Here is a 12,585-nt window from a genome sequence, read left to right as displayed (position 1 = left end):
CACCTACACCAGGAAGGGCAGAGTAGAGTTAGAGCAGGAAAATTTCTCCCTCAGGGAATGGAATGTCCAGTACAGCAGGAGGTCTTCCTGGACACAGACATACTCCAACTTTAACACAGATTCTCTGAGGTGCGGTGGAGGGAGATGAGGGGTTTCAGGAACTGAATAATTCTGGGGCAGATGACTTGACTGGGCTCACATCTACTCTGCAAATCCTACAACACAATAAACTTTCAGGAAAAGCAGAAGAAAAGCCTGATTGGTAAAAAAAAAGGATCATTCTCTCATTACTCCCCTATCAGGGACTCCATAATTACTGAAAGGATGGGTTGAAATCACAGAGAACTCAAGACTATGGTTATCATAGGCAAAGGCTGGTCAAATATAAACACCCTTCAGTTACACGTGCTTTTCTATTTGTTTTCCTGAAAATCTTCTTGCCACTGTCATTTTATACAGTACCATAGAACAAAGACGAATGAAATTTCTTAAAGGTGGAAGAAAATCAAATAAAAAAAGCAGCACCTCTGCCTCACCTACACATTGAAATAATTCAAATATATATTGGGTTAAATCTTCTTCCCTTGGGCAGACATTATGGAGGACAGCACATTTAGCTTCATTTTTGAGTAGAGGACAGGGCATAATGACTGAGGGAGATCTTCAGAAGACTATGGAGCCCACATTTGTTTGAAGCCTCACCAATGGAAAGCACAGAAATGAAGTCCTGTAACTCTTCAGCCTCTATAATTACCCCAGGATTCTATGTCTACTGATGCTAATAACTAGATTTACTAGAGTACCTATGAGATGTCAGGCTTAATGCTAACAGCTTTACAAACAGTATCTCATTTTCTACTGAAAAAAGCCCAGGGAGATAGTCACTGTTACTATCCCCTATTTGGAGTTCAGGGAACAAAACGGATTAATGACTTGCCTAGGGTCTTACAGCTCAGTAAGTTTGAATCTCAATATAAATTCAGGTCTTCTGGACCCCAGACCCAAACCCTGCCCATTGCATCACTGGGGAATAGCCAATTGGCAGCTGTCATTTTTACCTAGCAGAGATGCTCCTGAACTCACTGCTTCATGGGGAAGAGAGCCAGAAAAACCATGACTCTAGGGACACTTGCTGAGGAATACAAGAGTAGAACTAAATTAATTGACATCCTACACATGTATACTTAGGGCCCCTAAAGATCATCAAAGGCACTGAAAGGATTCAGAGATTCTGTGTCTTTATTGCTGGTGAGAAAAAGACTTGTCTCCATCACAATCGTTAATGCTAAGGATGAGAAAGATGTGAGGATCTGGGTTTGGGGGGTAGTCTGATCCATCTTGTTAAAATTTCCAAACATTACTGCATCATCATCATCTTCATCATCATTCCTTTAGTGCCCACCTCTCTCTACCTGCTGCCATAAGGCAGACCAGGACCTGTACCCTGCTTGTACTGGGATTCCTTCTATTGCAGGCCACACAGTCCAAAAGCTAGTCCGTTCTACTCTATCTGAGAAAAGCAACAGGTGACATACCCATCCCATCCCTCTGGGAACAGAGGCTTTCAAGTCAAGTTTCACATATGGAGCCTCTAGGACAGGGGTTGGCAACGTATGGCTCCACCTCCTGACCGGCCAGTCCGGGCAGAGCCCCAGGATGTGATCCAGGGGGCCCTTCAGCCCCGCCCCATATTCCAGCACCTTCCACCTCCATCCTCTTCCTTTTGCAGGAATTTATGGCTCTCACGGCCAACAAGGTTGCCGACCGTTGCTCTAGGACCATGTTGGAGAAAATATGGCATGCATTCTGGAATGGGCTGCTTCCCTCTCACTCTCCACAAGCAATGGAGGACATTTCTCATATTACCTGCCCCTCTGCCCAGCAGCCCAATGTGAGCACTTGCTCCCTCCTCTGTCTGGGGTAAGGTTGGGGGAGGGCTCACATATTGTGTGAGGGTCCCAGATTGGGCACTCAGTCACTAAAAGGATACCCATCACTGCCCTAGGTGAAGCTTATGTTTTCCATTGTTCCTGGATGTATGTTCCCTAAAAAATTCTCTTTCTCTTTGGCATTATTTTACGTCACAGGACAGAGATAATAAATGAAATTACTTGGAATTCATAAGGTTGAGAAAAGAAATATAACCCCCCCCCAAAGAGAAAAGACACAATACCCATTCCATTAAAAAATGGAGTATTTTTGAAGACAATATTAGCTTTTCTTTCCTTTTAAAAATGACTTCCTTCCTGATAATATCACTCCCTGGTCATGTTATGGCTTTTTAGTGTATCAGGTAGTAGAACAGGTGACAGTTACTAAGAATGTTCTATACAAAAGGCTAGAGCCCAGACTTATTCAGAGCCTGCATACCCACAAGCAGACCACTAAGGGCTGTACCCCAGTTTCCTCACAAACCATCAAGAAATGATATCCCTGGGAATGCTGAGTCATTTAGGGATTGTTTCCTCATCTCATGGTGAGAGCTACAGATTGTTCCAGGTGAGGTCTTATGCAACAAGTCTAACATCTTCTGCTCTGCTTTCCAGTTCCTGTATCTCTCTGTCTATCGCTGTTTCCAAATACAGAAAGGGGACAGTTTGGAGACCACTCACCCAGAATTCTTGCCTGAAGGTTTTCTCCTACAAGAGATTTGCATGTTAATCTTGTGCAAGAGGAGGGAATTCAACAGGTCTTTTAGCTGGGCTAGAGAAATCTTTGAAAAGTTGCCTTGGGTGTCAAAGACTTGAGGATTACTTTGATCTCAAGACCATGGTTACCATGGGCAGTGTCTGACAAAATATATTCAGTTCAATTCTATGAATTTTTCCCTACAGTGACAATCATTTCCCTAAAGATCCTCTTTCCACTAACATTTTTGTACAACTGCATGGAAAGCAGACAAATCAAACTGAATGGAACATTCCATACTGGGGTAAAAAAATATATATGTGTATACACATACACATATACAAGCACACATATAGACATATATCTATCCATTACTTTATGAAAAAAATCCAAAGTAGATCTCTATGTCTTGAAAGTTCTTATCAGTTCTTTCCCTTTTGGTTTGGTTTTTGAGCCTCATCTGCTGGCCTAGAGTCATGGCCCAGTGAGGTCTCAGATTCTGAGTATGGAAAGACCTTTGGCTATCATTATATAGAGAGCAAGTCACAATCCCTGAGGGAGATCTTGAGAAGAATCTGTCTGGAGTGCAGGATTGTTTTAAGAAAGGACACTGACAAGTCTAGAGGCACACTCCTCCCTTGGCAAGCACTCCAGGATTCTGTTTCCCCTTCAAGCTTGAGGCCTTATGGGTACCTTTTGGATTTTAGGGTGAGGGCTAGAGGAGGCTCTCCATCATTGTCCTAGATCAAATGCTACTTTCTTCAGCTCAGAGGCTGATTTGGACAAGGTTCTTCCTCCTTCTGGTCTATCCTGAAGGATTCTTTTCCAATGCAGAGGCTGGCCAGCCTGTAGCTTTTACTGACTCAGGAATATTGCCTGAAGGCTTTCAGGTCATCTGCAGTCTGATTCTACAAGAAGCCTCCAGTCCACGTGGGTCCCAGCAGACTGCCTGGTCAACCAGCTGGCATTCTAACCTCTCTGTGCTCTTCCGGAATCTTCAGGTTGACCAGTACAAACCAAGGCGGCACCCTCCCCCCTTCAGAATCTTGGGGGACTTCCTGCTGAGCATGGACGTTTGGGGGACCTCCTGATGAGCACAGACTATTACACTGCTTACACTGAACCCAGACCAACTATCTACTCTGCACCCTCTCACCGGTAGTTAAGGGCAGCCTCCTCCCAAGCCAGAGAAAGAACAAGCCATCCCAGAATTACTGACAGAATGGATTTAATGGGACAAAGTAATCAGAAACACACCAATGCTGAAGGGCCACCCTCTACTGCACCCTTTAAAGGGAGGGATCTAGACTTGGCATAGTGGGGCAAGATGGGGGAAAAGACAACCCGAGAAATCACTAAGCGTCTCATGTTCTCTTCTCACACCAGTGGGTCCCTCACAGCACTGAGGCACCCTTGTGTCCTGGATAATCCTGTCCCCTCCACCACCTCCATCCCAAGGATGAGATACTAGTAGTCCAGACCCTGAGCATGCTTAAATCCTTGCTCTTCTGCTGAGGAAGCCCTAGGAGTTCATAGCGACGCCTATGTGTGTGTGCACACAAATATGCATATATGTATGTCTATATACATGTATATATATGAATAATTTATATATATATAAAAAAAAATATATATATATATATATATAAATACATGTATATCTGAAGAAAAACAAAGAATCCAAGGGGCCTGCTTACCAGCAGCCCAAGGACAAGGTCCAAAACTAGCATCGGACTGGACAGGGTGGACTCAGAAGGCACCATTGCCTCCATCAGGGGAGTGAGGGTCCAGCACAGCAGGGGCTCTCACTGGAACCAGACATGCTCCCAGCTTAACCAGACTCCCTAGGGGTTGGTGGAAGGAGGGGAGAGGTTTGGGGGAGGGAAGGCATTCAGGGAAGGTGACCCGATTGAGACCAGATTGGCCCAGAAAATCTATTCATTGATGACATTTTTATTCAAGAAGAGAAAAAAGGGCTTGAACGTAATGGAATCTCATGATAGCCTGCACTGTGTCTACAGTAACTATCACAGGACATGGGAAAAAACAGCTACAGACCCAGAAGAAAATCAAGAGTGAATGTACCAAAACCTGACTCCAGGATGGGGACACAGAAACATAGCCCCTACCCACCGTTTGGTGATGGAGAGAGATCCAAGATTTTACACTGTACAGATTCTCAGACTTTTTCAGTACCTTCATCAGTAGAGTTGAGACTTTTTCCTCTTCACAAAACACTAGTTGTTAGAAAGGATGGGGGAGGACACAGTGGCAAACTCTACTGATATAAGTAACAGAACAAATCAATGATGTTTTATTTTTTTAAGTGAATTCTAGGTTTGTTTTTAATAAATGTGTCTTTAAGTCCTCTTCTTCAGCCTGATAGCACTCCCTGTGATGTCAGCAGCTGTGAGCTATTGTGAGGTAATGGGCAGGTCACAGCAACTGAGGGAGTTCTAGGGAGGAGACTGGAGCCTAGGCTTCTTCAAAGCCTAGATACGAACAAGCTCAGATATCAGGTCAGTAGAGCTCTCCAATTCCTTCCCCTTCCCCCAAATTTGAGGTCCCTGTAAAGCCCAGAGGGTGGGGGGGGGTATTTTAGTTCATAGTGAGCAGTCCAGGGTATTTTTCCAAATCAGATCACATCGAGGAAAATCTTCCTCTACTCTGATTTTTGGTAACTGACTCAAACACAGGCTCCCATTCCCCTTGGCCCCTCCTCAAGGTTCTTTTCTCGATTCACAGGTTCACCAGCATTTTTAGGGGAGGGCCTCCATCCCTGAAATTTAGCCTGAAGGCTTACTCCCAAATATGAAATCCTGGGCTGTCCTTGTGAAAGGAGGCCCCAATCTCCAGGACTTTAGGCTGGCTCAATTAGTGAGCAATGATGATTTCCCACTGATGCCTGAGAGGAGGGCACCCAGTGGCTGTCCCTGTGTGTCCACCCAGTATTCACTGCAGCTTGACAATAGAAGCCCAAATCCCCAAGATGTTTGGTGGGTCCAACCAATGGGCAAGGAGAGTTACACACAGGCGACCTTGAAGATTGATCCAGTGGAACATTCCTTTGGGACAGCTGGGTGCTCATCCCATATTCCGAGTAGAAGCCAAGATCCTAAAACTCTTTGGCTAGTTCAACCAGTGGTCAAAGATGGTTTCCCAGAGAGGCCCACGAAGAAGGATGTAGGTAACCAAAAGTCAGGGGGATCTGGGTGCTCACCACACTTTCAAGGAAGGGGCCCTGATCCCCAGACTCTGTGGGAGGTCCAACCAGTGGGCAAAGACCGTTTCCCAAGGAAACGCAAGAAGACAGCTCGAGGTGGCCGTCGTTTTGGGACTGGTCGGCATTCAGCACAGCATCAAAAAAGGGCCCATGGTCCTCAGACTTCTTGGCTCGTGCAACCAGTGAGCACAGATGATTTCCAGATGTCTGAGAACAAGGTTCCAGGTCCTGCTGGGGACTGTTGGTATGCACCACATTTTCATACAGGGAGCCCTGGTCACCAAGATATCTGGCTGGTCCAACCAGCATACAATGCCTATTTCCCAGTGATACCCATGAAGAGAATTCGAAGTGACCTTCCCTTTGGGGCAACTTGGTGCTCACCACAATTTCAAGGAAGAATACTTGATTCACATGTTCATGGCCTCCATCACTGCTGTGCAGGACACTGCCACCACCACTGCTGCACAGGCCATCTGTGCCCCCAAACTAGGCTTGAGCGGAAGAGAACCAGCGATTCTGTCTTTCTTGTGGCATTTGATGAGATAAGTCCAGAATACATTTGTGTTCCTTGTCATCTTACCTATCCGTAATAAAAATCTCTTAATAAAGTGATTGAAACGGTGCAGAAAGCATTTGTGTCTTTATTGTTAGTAAAATATAACACCTGTCCCTGAAGCACTGCTTGATGCTTAGGACCACAATGAAGTCAGGGTTTGGTCCAGGAAGGGGACAGCCAAGACCTGTCCACAATCCCCAACACACCTCTGCATCCATATCATCATCACTGGCATCACATGCTCACCTGCTCACACAAGGGAGATACCTCTGTTGGGTTTTCATGGCGATTACTTCCATTCTGTCCATGCTGACCAAACTCCTCTGACTTTGAGGACAACCAAGTGACATTTTCATCCCTTTCCTCTGGGAGTAGAAGTGTTCAAGTCAGATTTCACAGGGGGCCCAGAGGATCCTGACATCTCTAACCACAAAGCCTCCCCTTTTGCAGGTTCTCTGATGTGGAGTCTGTTCATCCAAATCCTCCTGGAAGGCAGTGTTTAACACAAAGCCTCCAGAGCTAGGCTGCAGTTTGAGGCTGACTGAGTGTCATAGGGCAGGACTCTGCCTGAGAGCACTTCCCCAAGAGTGAGGGGCTTGGGAGAGCTCTGGCCAACTCTACCATCCCAGTTGCTAAAGCGGGGCCCGTGCCATCTCCCTTCACCAACCTCCAAATTACTGTGACCAGCCTTCAACCTCCTGAACCACGTACACTGGGGACATACAAGGTGATGGGCCAGTCCAGTGGGATGGAGGTCATATGTGAGTCATTGTTGTCAACGGCAGCTTGTGTGATGAGGGGCTACTTAGGGATGGAACCTTTGGGTCAATTCTCATTTGTTCATGTAGTCCACAGCTACCTGCTTACCAAGGACAAAAACCAAAACTGGCACCAGGCTGGGGAGAGTAGACTCAAAGCAGGGCACATTCTCCCTCAAGGATCCAAAGATCCAACACAGCAGGGGGTCTACCTGGAACCAGACAAGCGCCAAGCTTAATGCAGCCTCTCTGAGCTGTGGTAGACAGAGGGGTGAGGTTTTGGGGAGGGCAATCATTCAGGGGTAGATGACCTGAAAGAACTCAGCTCTGCCCAGTAAACCCCGAAAAACCAAGAGACTTTCTGGAAGGGAAGAAGGAGGACCTGATTTGTTGAAATGAGAAAGCCAACCCATTCCAACCTGCCAGGGATTCCAGACATCCTGAACAGACACAGGGGAGGGCAGAGAGTAGGGAGGACAATGATCTTGAAGGCAGGGTTCACATACACAAAACTGGTAACATTTATTCCAACAACAATTGCATTTCCTTTCCCTTTTGTTTCAGTCCTTTATCTAAAAATATTCTTTCTACTGATCTATTTGTTAGAATCTGAGACAAATGAAATTTCTTAGAGAACGCCTTTTTAGGGTTAAAAAGCTAGCAGTTAAAAAAGGAAAGAAAAGATCAACTTTTTCGGCCCTGTGGAAATCCAAGGTGGATGTTTCTTTAAAAGTCCTCTTTTTGGAAGAGACATCATGGGCCAATGTTGCCATGGAGTTTGAGTGAGGAACGTTCGTTGTTAGGTAGGAGGACAGGTCACAATTCCTGAGGGAGATCTCCAGGCAGGGTTGCAACCTAAGCTTGATTTCAGCTTTAACATTCTCAGAATCAATCTAAAGAAGCTAAGGCTACAGGCCTCCACCTTCCTGAACCCTCAAGGAACCTTTTGTTCTCACTCTCCCTGGTCTCTCTGGAATCCCTGTTTCCCAGTTTAGAAATGTATAGGCCAAGAAGCCATATTTGTTGCCAGAAGACACGCACCAACTGGTGGGATGATCCTGAACAAGATGGCCACTGAAAGACAGGCATCTTTTCTGATCAACCAGCCAGCATGGAGAGCTTCTCAAAGAGGCTCAAGAAGCTGCACCCAAATGGCATGTCTGCACAAGAACTACACTCATCCCTGTGACACTGGCTGACACAAGTCAAGCCTGTTTCTGTATGCTTTTTCATCCCACAAACCTGCCACACAGGGCCCTTGTCAATCAGATCCATTAATAAAGTGATTGAAATGTGAGAAGATAAAAAGGTTGTCATTACTGCTGGGGGTGAAGGATTGAGAGATATCTCTCAAGCTATGTCTAATGCTTTGGACCACAAGGAAGTGACAGTTGGTTCCAAGGGAGGGGTTGGCCCAGATTTGTCCAAAATGCTCAGTCTATCCCTGTATCCACATCATCATTACTGACACCATGGAGTGATTGCACATGCCCATCTGATCACATCAGGGACATTTACTTCTATCGGGGTTTCATGGTGATAACGTCCTTTATTGCCCATCAGGCCCAAACTCTTGTTTGGTCCCCTGTATCTCTGAGCACAACCAGGTGGCATTGCCATTTAATCTCCAGGGGAACAGAGATGTTGAGTCAGGTTTCACAAAGAACTCCGTTTATCTCCAAAAGCCCAATCCTGAAGGCTCTCTGTTGATCTAAGCTTTCAGTAGAATTAGTGTCTTCAAAATAATGATCTGGGAAAAGAGACATGGAAACAGGCTTATTCTCTTCCACTCCCATGCAACTTGTCTTGTAAGGGCCTCCAAAGGCCATTGACCAGATGAGATAACCCTGATAAAGAATACTTTCTTGTCCTCTCCCAAAAAGATTAACTCTTATTTTTCAGATTCAAACACCCCCAACTCCCATGTCCTCAAGTTGCTAGTACTCACTGCCTAGGCACGGTACACAGGATATCAGTAGATCATTGGGTTGGGTTTATTCAATGGTGAGGAAGCTACAGTCTTTCTTTCACTTCTTCCTGTTTGCGTTCAGGTACTGCCAACATTCCATCCAGGGCAACTGATCGGTTTGCCCTAAACCGACATGGCAAGATTAAAAATCCTATATTACAGTACTACCTTCCATATACAGGGGAAATGCCTGCATGGTAGAGCCTTTTTTCCCTTGAGACACCCCCCCACACTATACTGACATTATTATAGACATATGAAGAAAGCAATCAGGTACTAACAAATGGTCTTGCCTGCTTTCCAGTCTCTTTTAGTTTTGAGAGCCTCCTTAGGGCAGAACTCCACTCCCCAGTATCTAACACAAGGACCAGCACCCAGCCCTTGCTTGAAGTTTCAGGAATTGCAAAACATGATACCTCAAAGTCAAGGGATTCAACCAGAATTTGTGGCAACAGGTAGAGCAAGGGTATTTAGGCTTCCTTCTTCTTCACTGAATCTACTTCCACCCTTCCCTGGTCATTTTTCCTAAGGCACCTTGAATTTTCCCCTTGTCCAACCACTCCCCACCTGAGATACCTTCTGAAGAACCAGCTCTCTAGCCCCAGACACAGTAATTTCCTTCCTACATCAGGAAGCATCCTCCTCTACAAGCCTTTAACTTGTGTACCAGGCACCAAATCTAAACTTCACATGCTCATGAGTGCTCCATCAGGTCACTTAGGTTCCACAAATCACTCCCTCACCCTGACACTACTTCCCCACCCAAGATAACAATAGCACCTTTCCAGAATTCCTGACAGAGTGAACTCAACAAGTGAACAAAATCCAGAAATGATTCTGCAAAGACATCCCACCCCTTTAAAACAAACAAGTTTGCACTTGGGCAAGTAACTAGGATCATTCCATACCATTGTCCAAGGCAATCCTTGAAATGGCCAGGCAGAAGTTCAAGGTTTCATATTCCTTACTCACCTAATGGAATCACTGCCAAGGTCCTAACCACTCTTGTGTCCCTGATGATACCCTCTTATCCCAAGGACAGACGCCTGAAGATGACGATCCTAAAACTCCTTCAATCTCAGCTTTTCCACAGAGTCTCCTGCTAGAGGTTATATGACAAGAAAGTGGACAGAGAGGAAAAAGAAAGAGGAATAGAGAGGGAAAAGGGGAAAGAGAAATACAGGGAGAGACAAAGAGATGGAGGGGGGGGGGTAGAAAGAGAGAGAGAAGAACAAAGAAAGCAAAAGAAAGAGAGAAAGCAAAAGCCAATCAACCAACCAACCCTGAGGCCTGTTTATGAGCATCCCAAGTACAAGAACCAAAAATGGCACAGGGCTGGGTAAGGCAGAACAACAGGGGGCCATTTTCTTTATCAGGAAAGTGAATGTTCCGAACAGCATGGGGTCTCTATTACAGTCACACTGCAAACTTAACAAAGTAAGTGTGGTGATGGGTGATGAGACCATTTGAGATGTTCAGTAATGCCTGGGCAGATGACCCTGACTAAGCTCAGTTCTACCCTGCAAACCCTCAGAACCTATCACACTTTCTGAAAGAGCAGAAGAAAGGCCTGGTTGGGAAAAAAAGTAAAGCCCTCTCATTCTACCTCCCCAGGGACACCAGCATTCCTTAAAAGATAGAGTTCAATTCACATACTTGCACATAAAAATGGTCTTGAGGTCATGGTTATCATGGGCAAAGGCTAGTTAATATATATTGACACTTCATTTACATCATCTATCCCTTTTGTTTCAGTCACTTCCCTGAAAATCCTTTTTCTAATTGCATTGTTGCACAAAATATAGAATGAAGACAAATTAAATATATTGGATTTTTCCATCATGGAGGTGAAAAAAATCCCCCAAAATAGACATAACCCTTCCATTCCCCACATAAAAAAATCAAATGTGGATTGTGTTACAACTTCTTCCTTCAGGCAAATATTACTCTCTGGTGATGTCAGCACATTTAGACTCATTTTTGAGTAGGGGGCAGGCCATAATTATCAAAGACATCTTCAGAGGACAATGGGGCCCATCCTAATTTTATCCTGAACACCAAAAATGAGGGCTATAGCACTCCATCCTCTCCAAGAACCCCAAGACTCTGTGTCTCAGTGAAGGCAGGTAACTAATGTTTTATAGTGCCTATTATGAGCCACATACAGTTTTAAATGTCTTACCAATATTATTTCACTTACTCCTCAAAACAACCCAAGGAAATAGTTATTAGTATACTCTTTTCACAATTAAAGAAATAAACTGAAGTTAAATGATTTGGCCAGGTTCTCAAAGCTAATAAGTTTGAGACAAAACTGAAACTCAGATCTCCTGGACTTCAAATTCAGTACTCTACCCACAGCATCACCAGGCTGTTCCAGGCCAAGAGCACATTTTAACAAAGAAGAGATGCTTCTGAACACTATGCTTCAGGGAGAAGAAAACTACCCCTTCATCCTAGGGATACTTGCTGAGGCAAAGCAAATGTGTATCTAAATTGCTTGTCCTTCAGTAATTATGTAATAGGGATCTTTCACATCATAAAATAAAGGGACAGAAAAGGTTCAAAGATTTTCTGTCTTTATTATTGGTGAAAATAATACTTGTCTCTATCACTATAATTAATTCCAAGGAAAAGAAAGATGTGAAGATATGTTACTGGGGAGGGGTCTGATTTTTTCTATTAAAATTCCCAAACACTCCTGCTTAATGATAACCACCATCAACATCCTGCAAGCATCCAACCCTCTCCACCTGCTGCCATAAGGTAGAACAGCACCTATACCCTGCTTGCACTGGGATTTCTTGTATTCTTGCCCAAACAGTTTAAAAGTTTGTCTGCTCTACTCTATCTCTGAGGACCACCAGGTGACATACTCATCCCATCCCTCTGGAAATAGAGGTGTTCAAATGAGATTTCACATGGGGCCCAGATTTTCCTGACATCTCTAACCACAAAGCCTCCCCTTTTGCTTTTACTCAGATAAGGAATCTTTTCATCCAAATGCTCTTGGAAGGCAGTGTTTATACAATCCTCTACAAAACCTCAGCTAGGGTGGGGTTTGAGGTTGTCTGAGTGACAGCCTAAGAGCTCTTCCCCAAGAGAGAGGGCTCTGGTCACCTCTACTGTCCCAGAAGTTGAAGGATAGCCCATGCCATCTCCCTTCACCAATTCACAAATTATAATTATCAACCTCGGACCTACTGAACAATGTTCAGGGGGACATACAAGGTGACGGACCAGTCCACTGGAACAGAGGCTCAAGTGTGGGTCAGTGCTATCACCAGCAGTGTGATATGCAGAGGGACTGCTTAGGGGCAGAATCTTTTGGCCAACTGCCATCTGTTCAAATAGCCTGTAACTACTGTTTATGACAACAGAAGATTCTCAATCCCTGGCACAACCCAGTGGTCTTTCCATTTCATGTTTTGATTTACAGATCCCAGTA

This window comes from Gracilinanus agilis, chromosome X (assembly GCF_016433145.1).
Source record: "Gracilinanus agilis isolate LMUSP501 chromosome X, AgileGrace, whole genome shotgun sequence".
Taxonomy (NCBI): Eukaryota; Metazoa; Chordata; class Mammalia; order Didelphimorphia; family Didelphidae; genus Gracilinanus; species Gracilinanus agilis.
The sequence above is the reverse complement of the archived record's forward strand: the minus strand, read 5'-3'. Positions refer to the sequence as shown.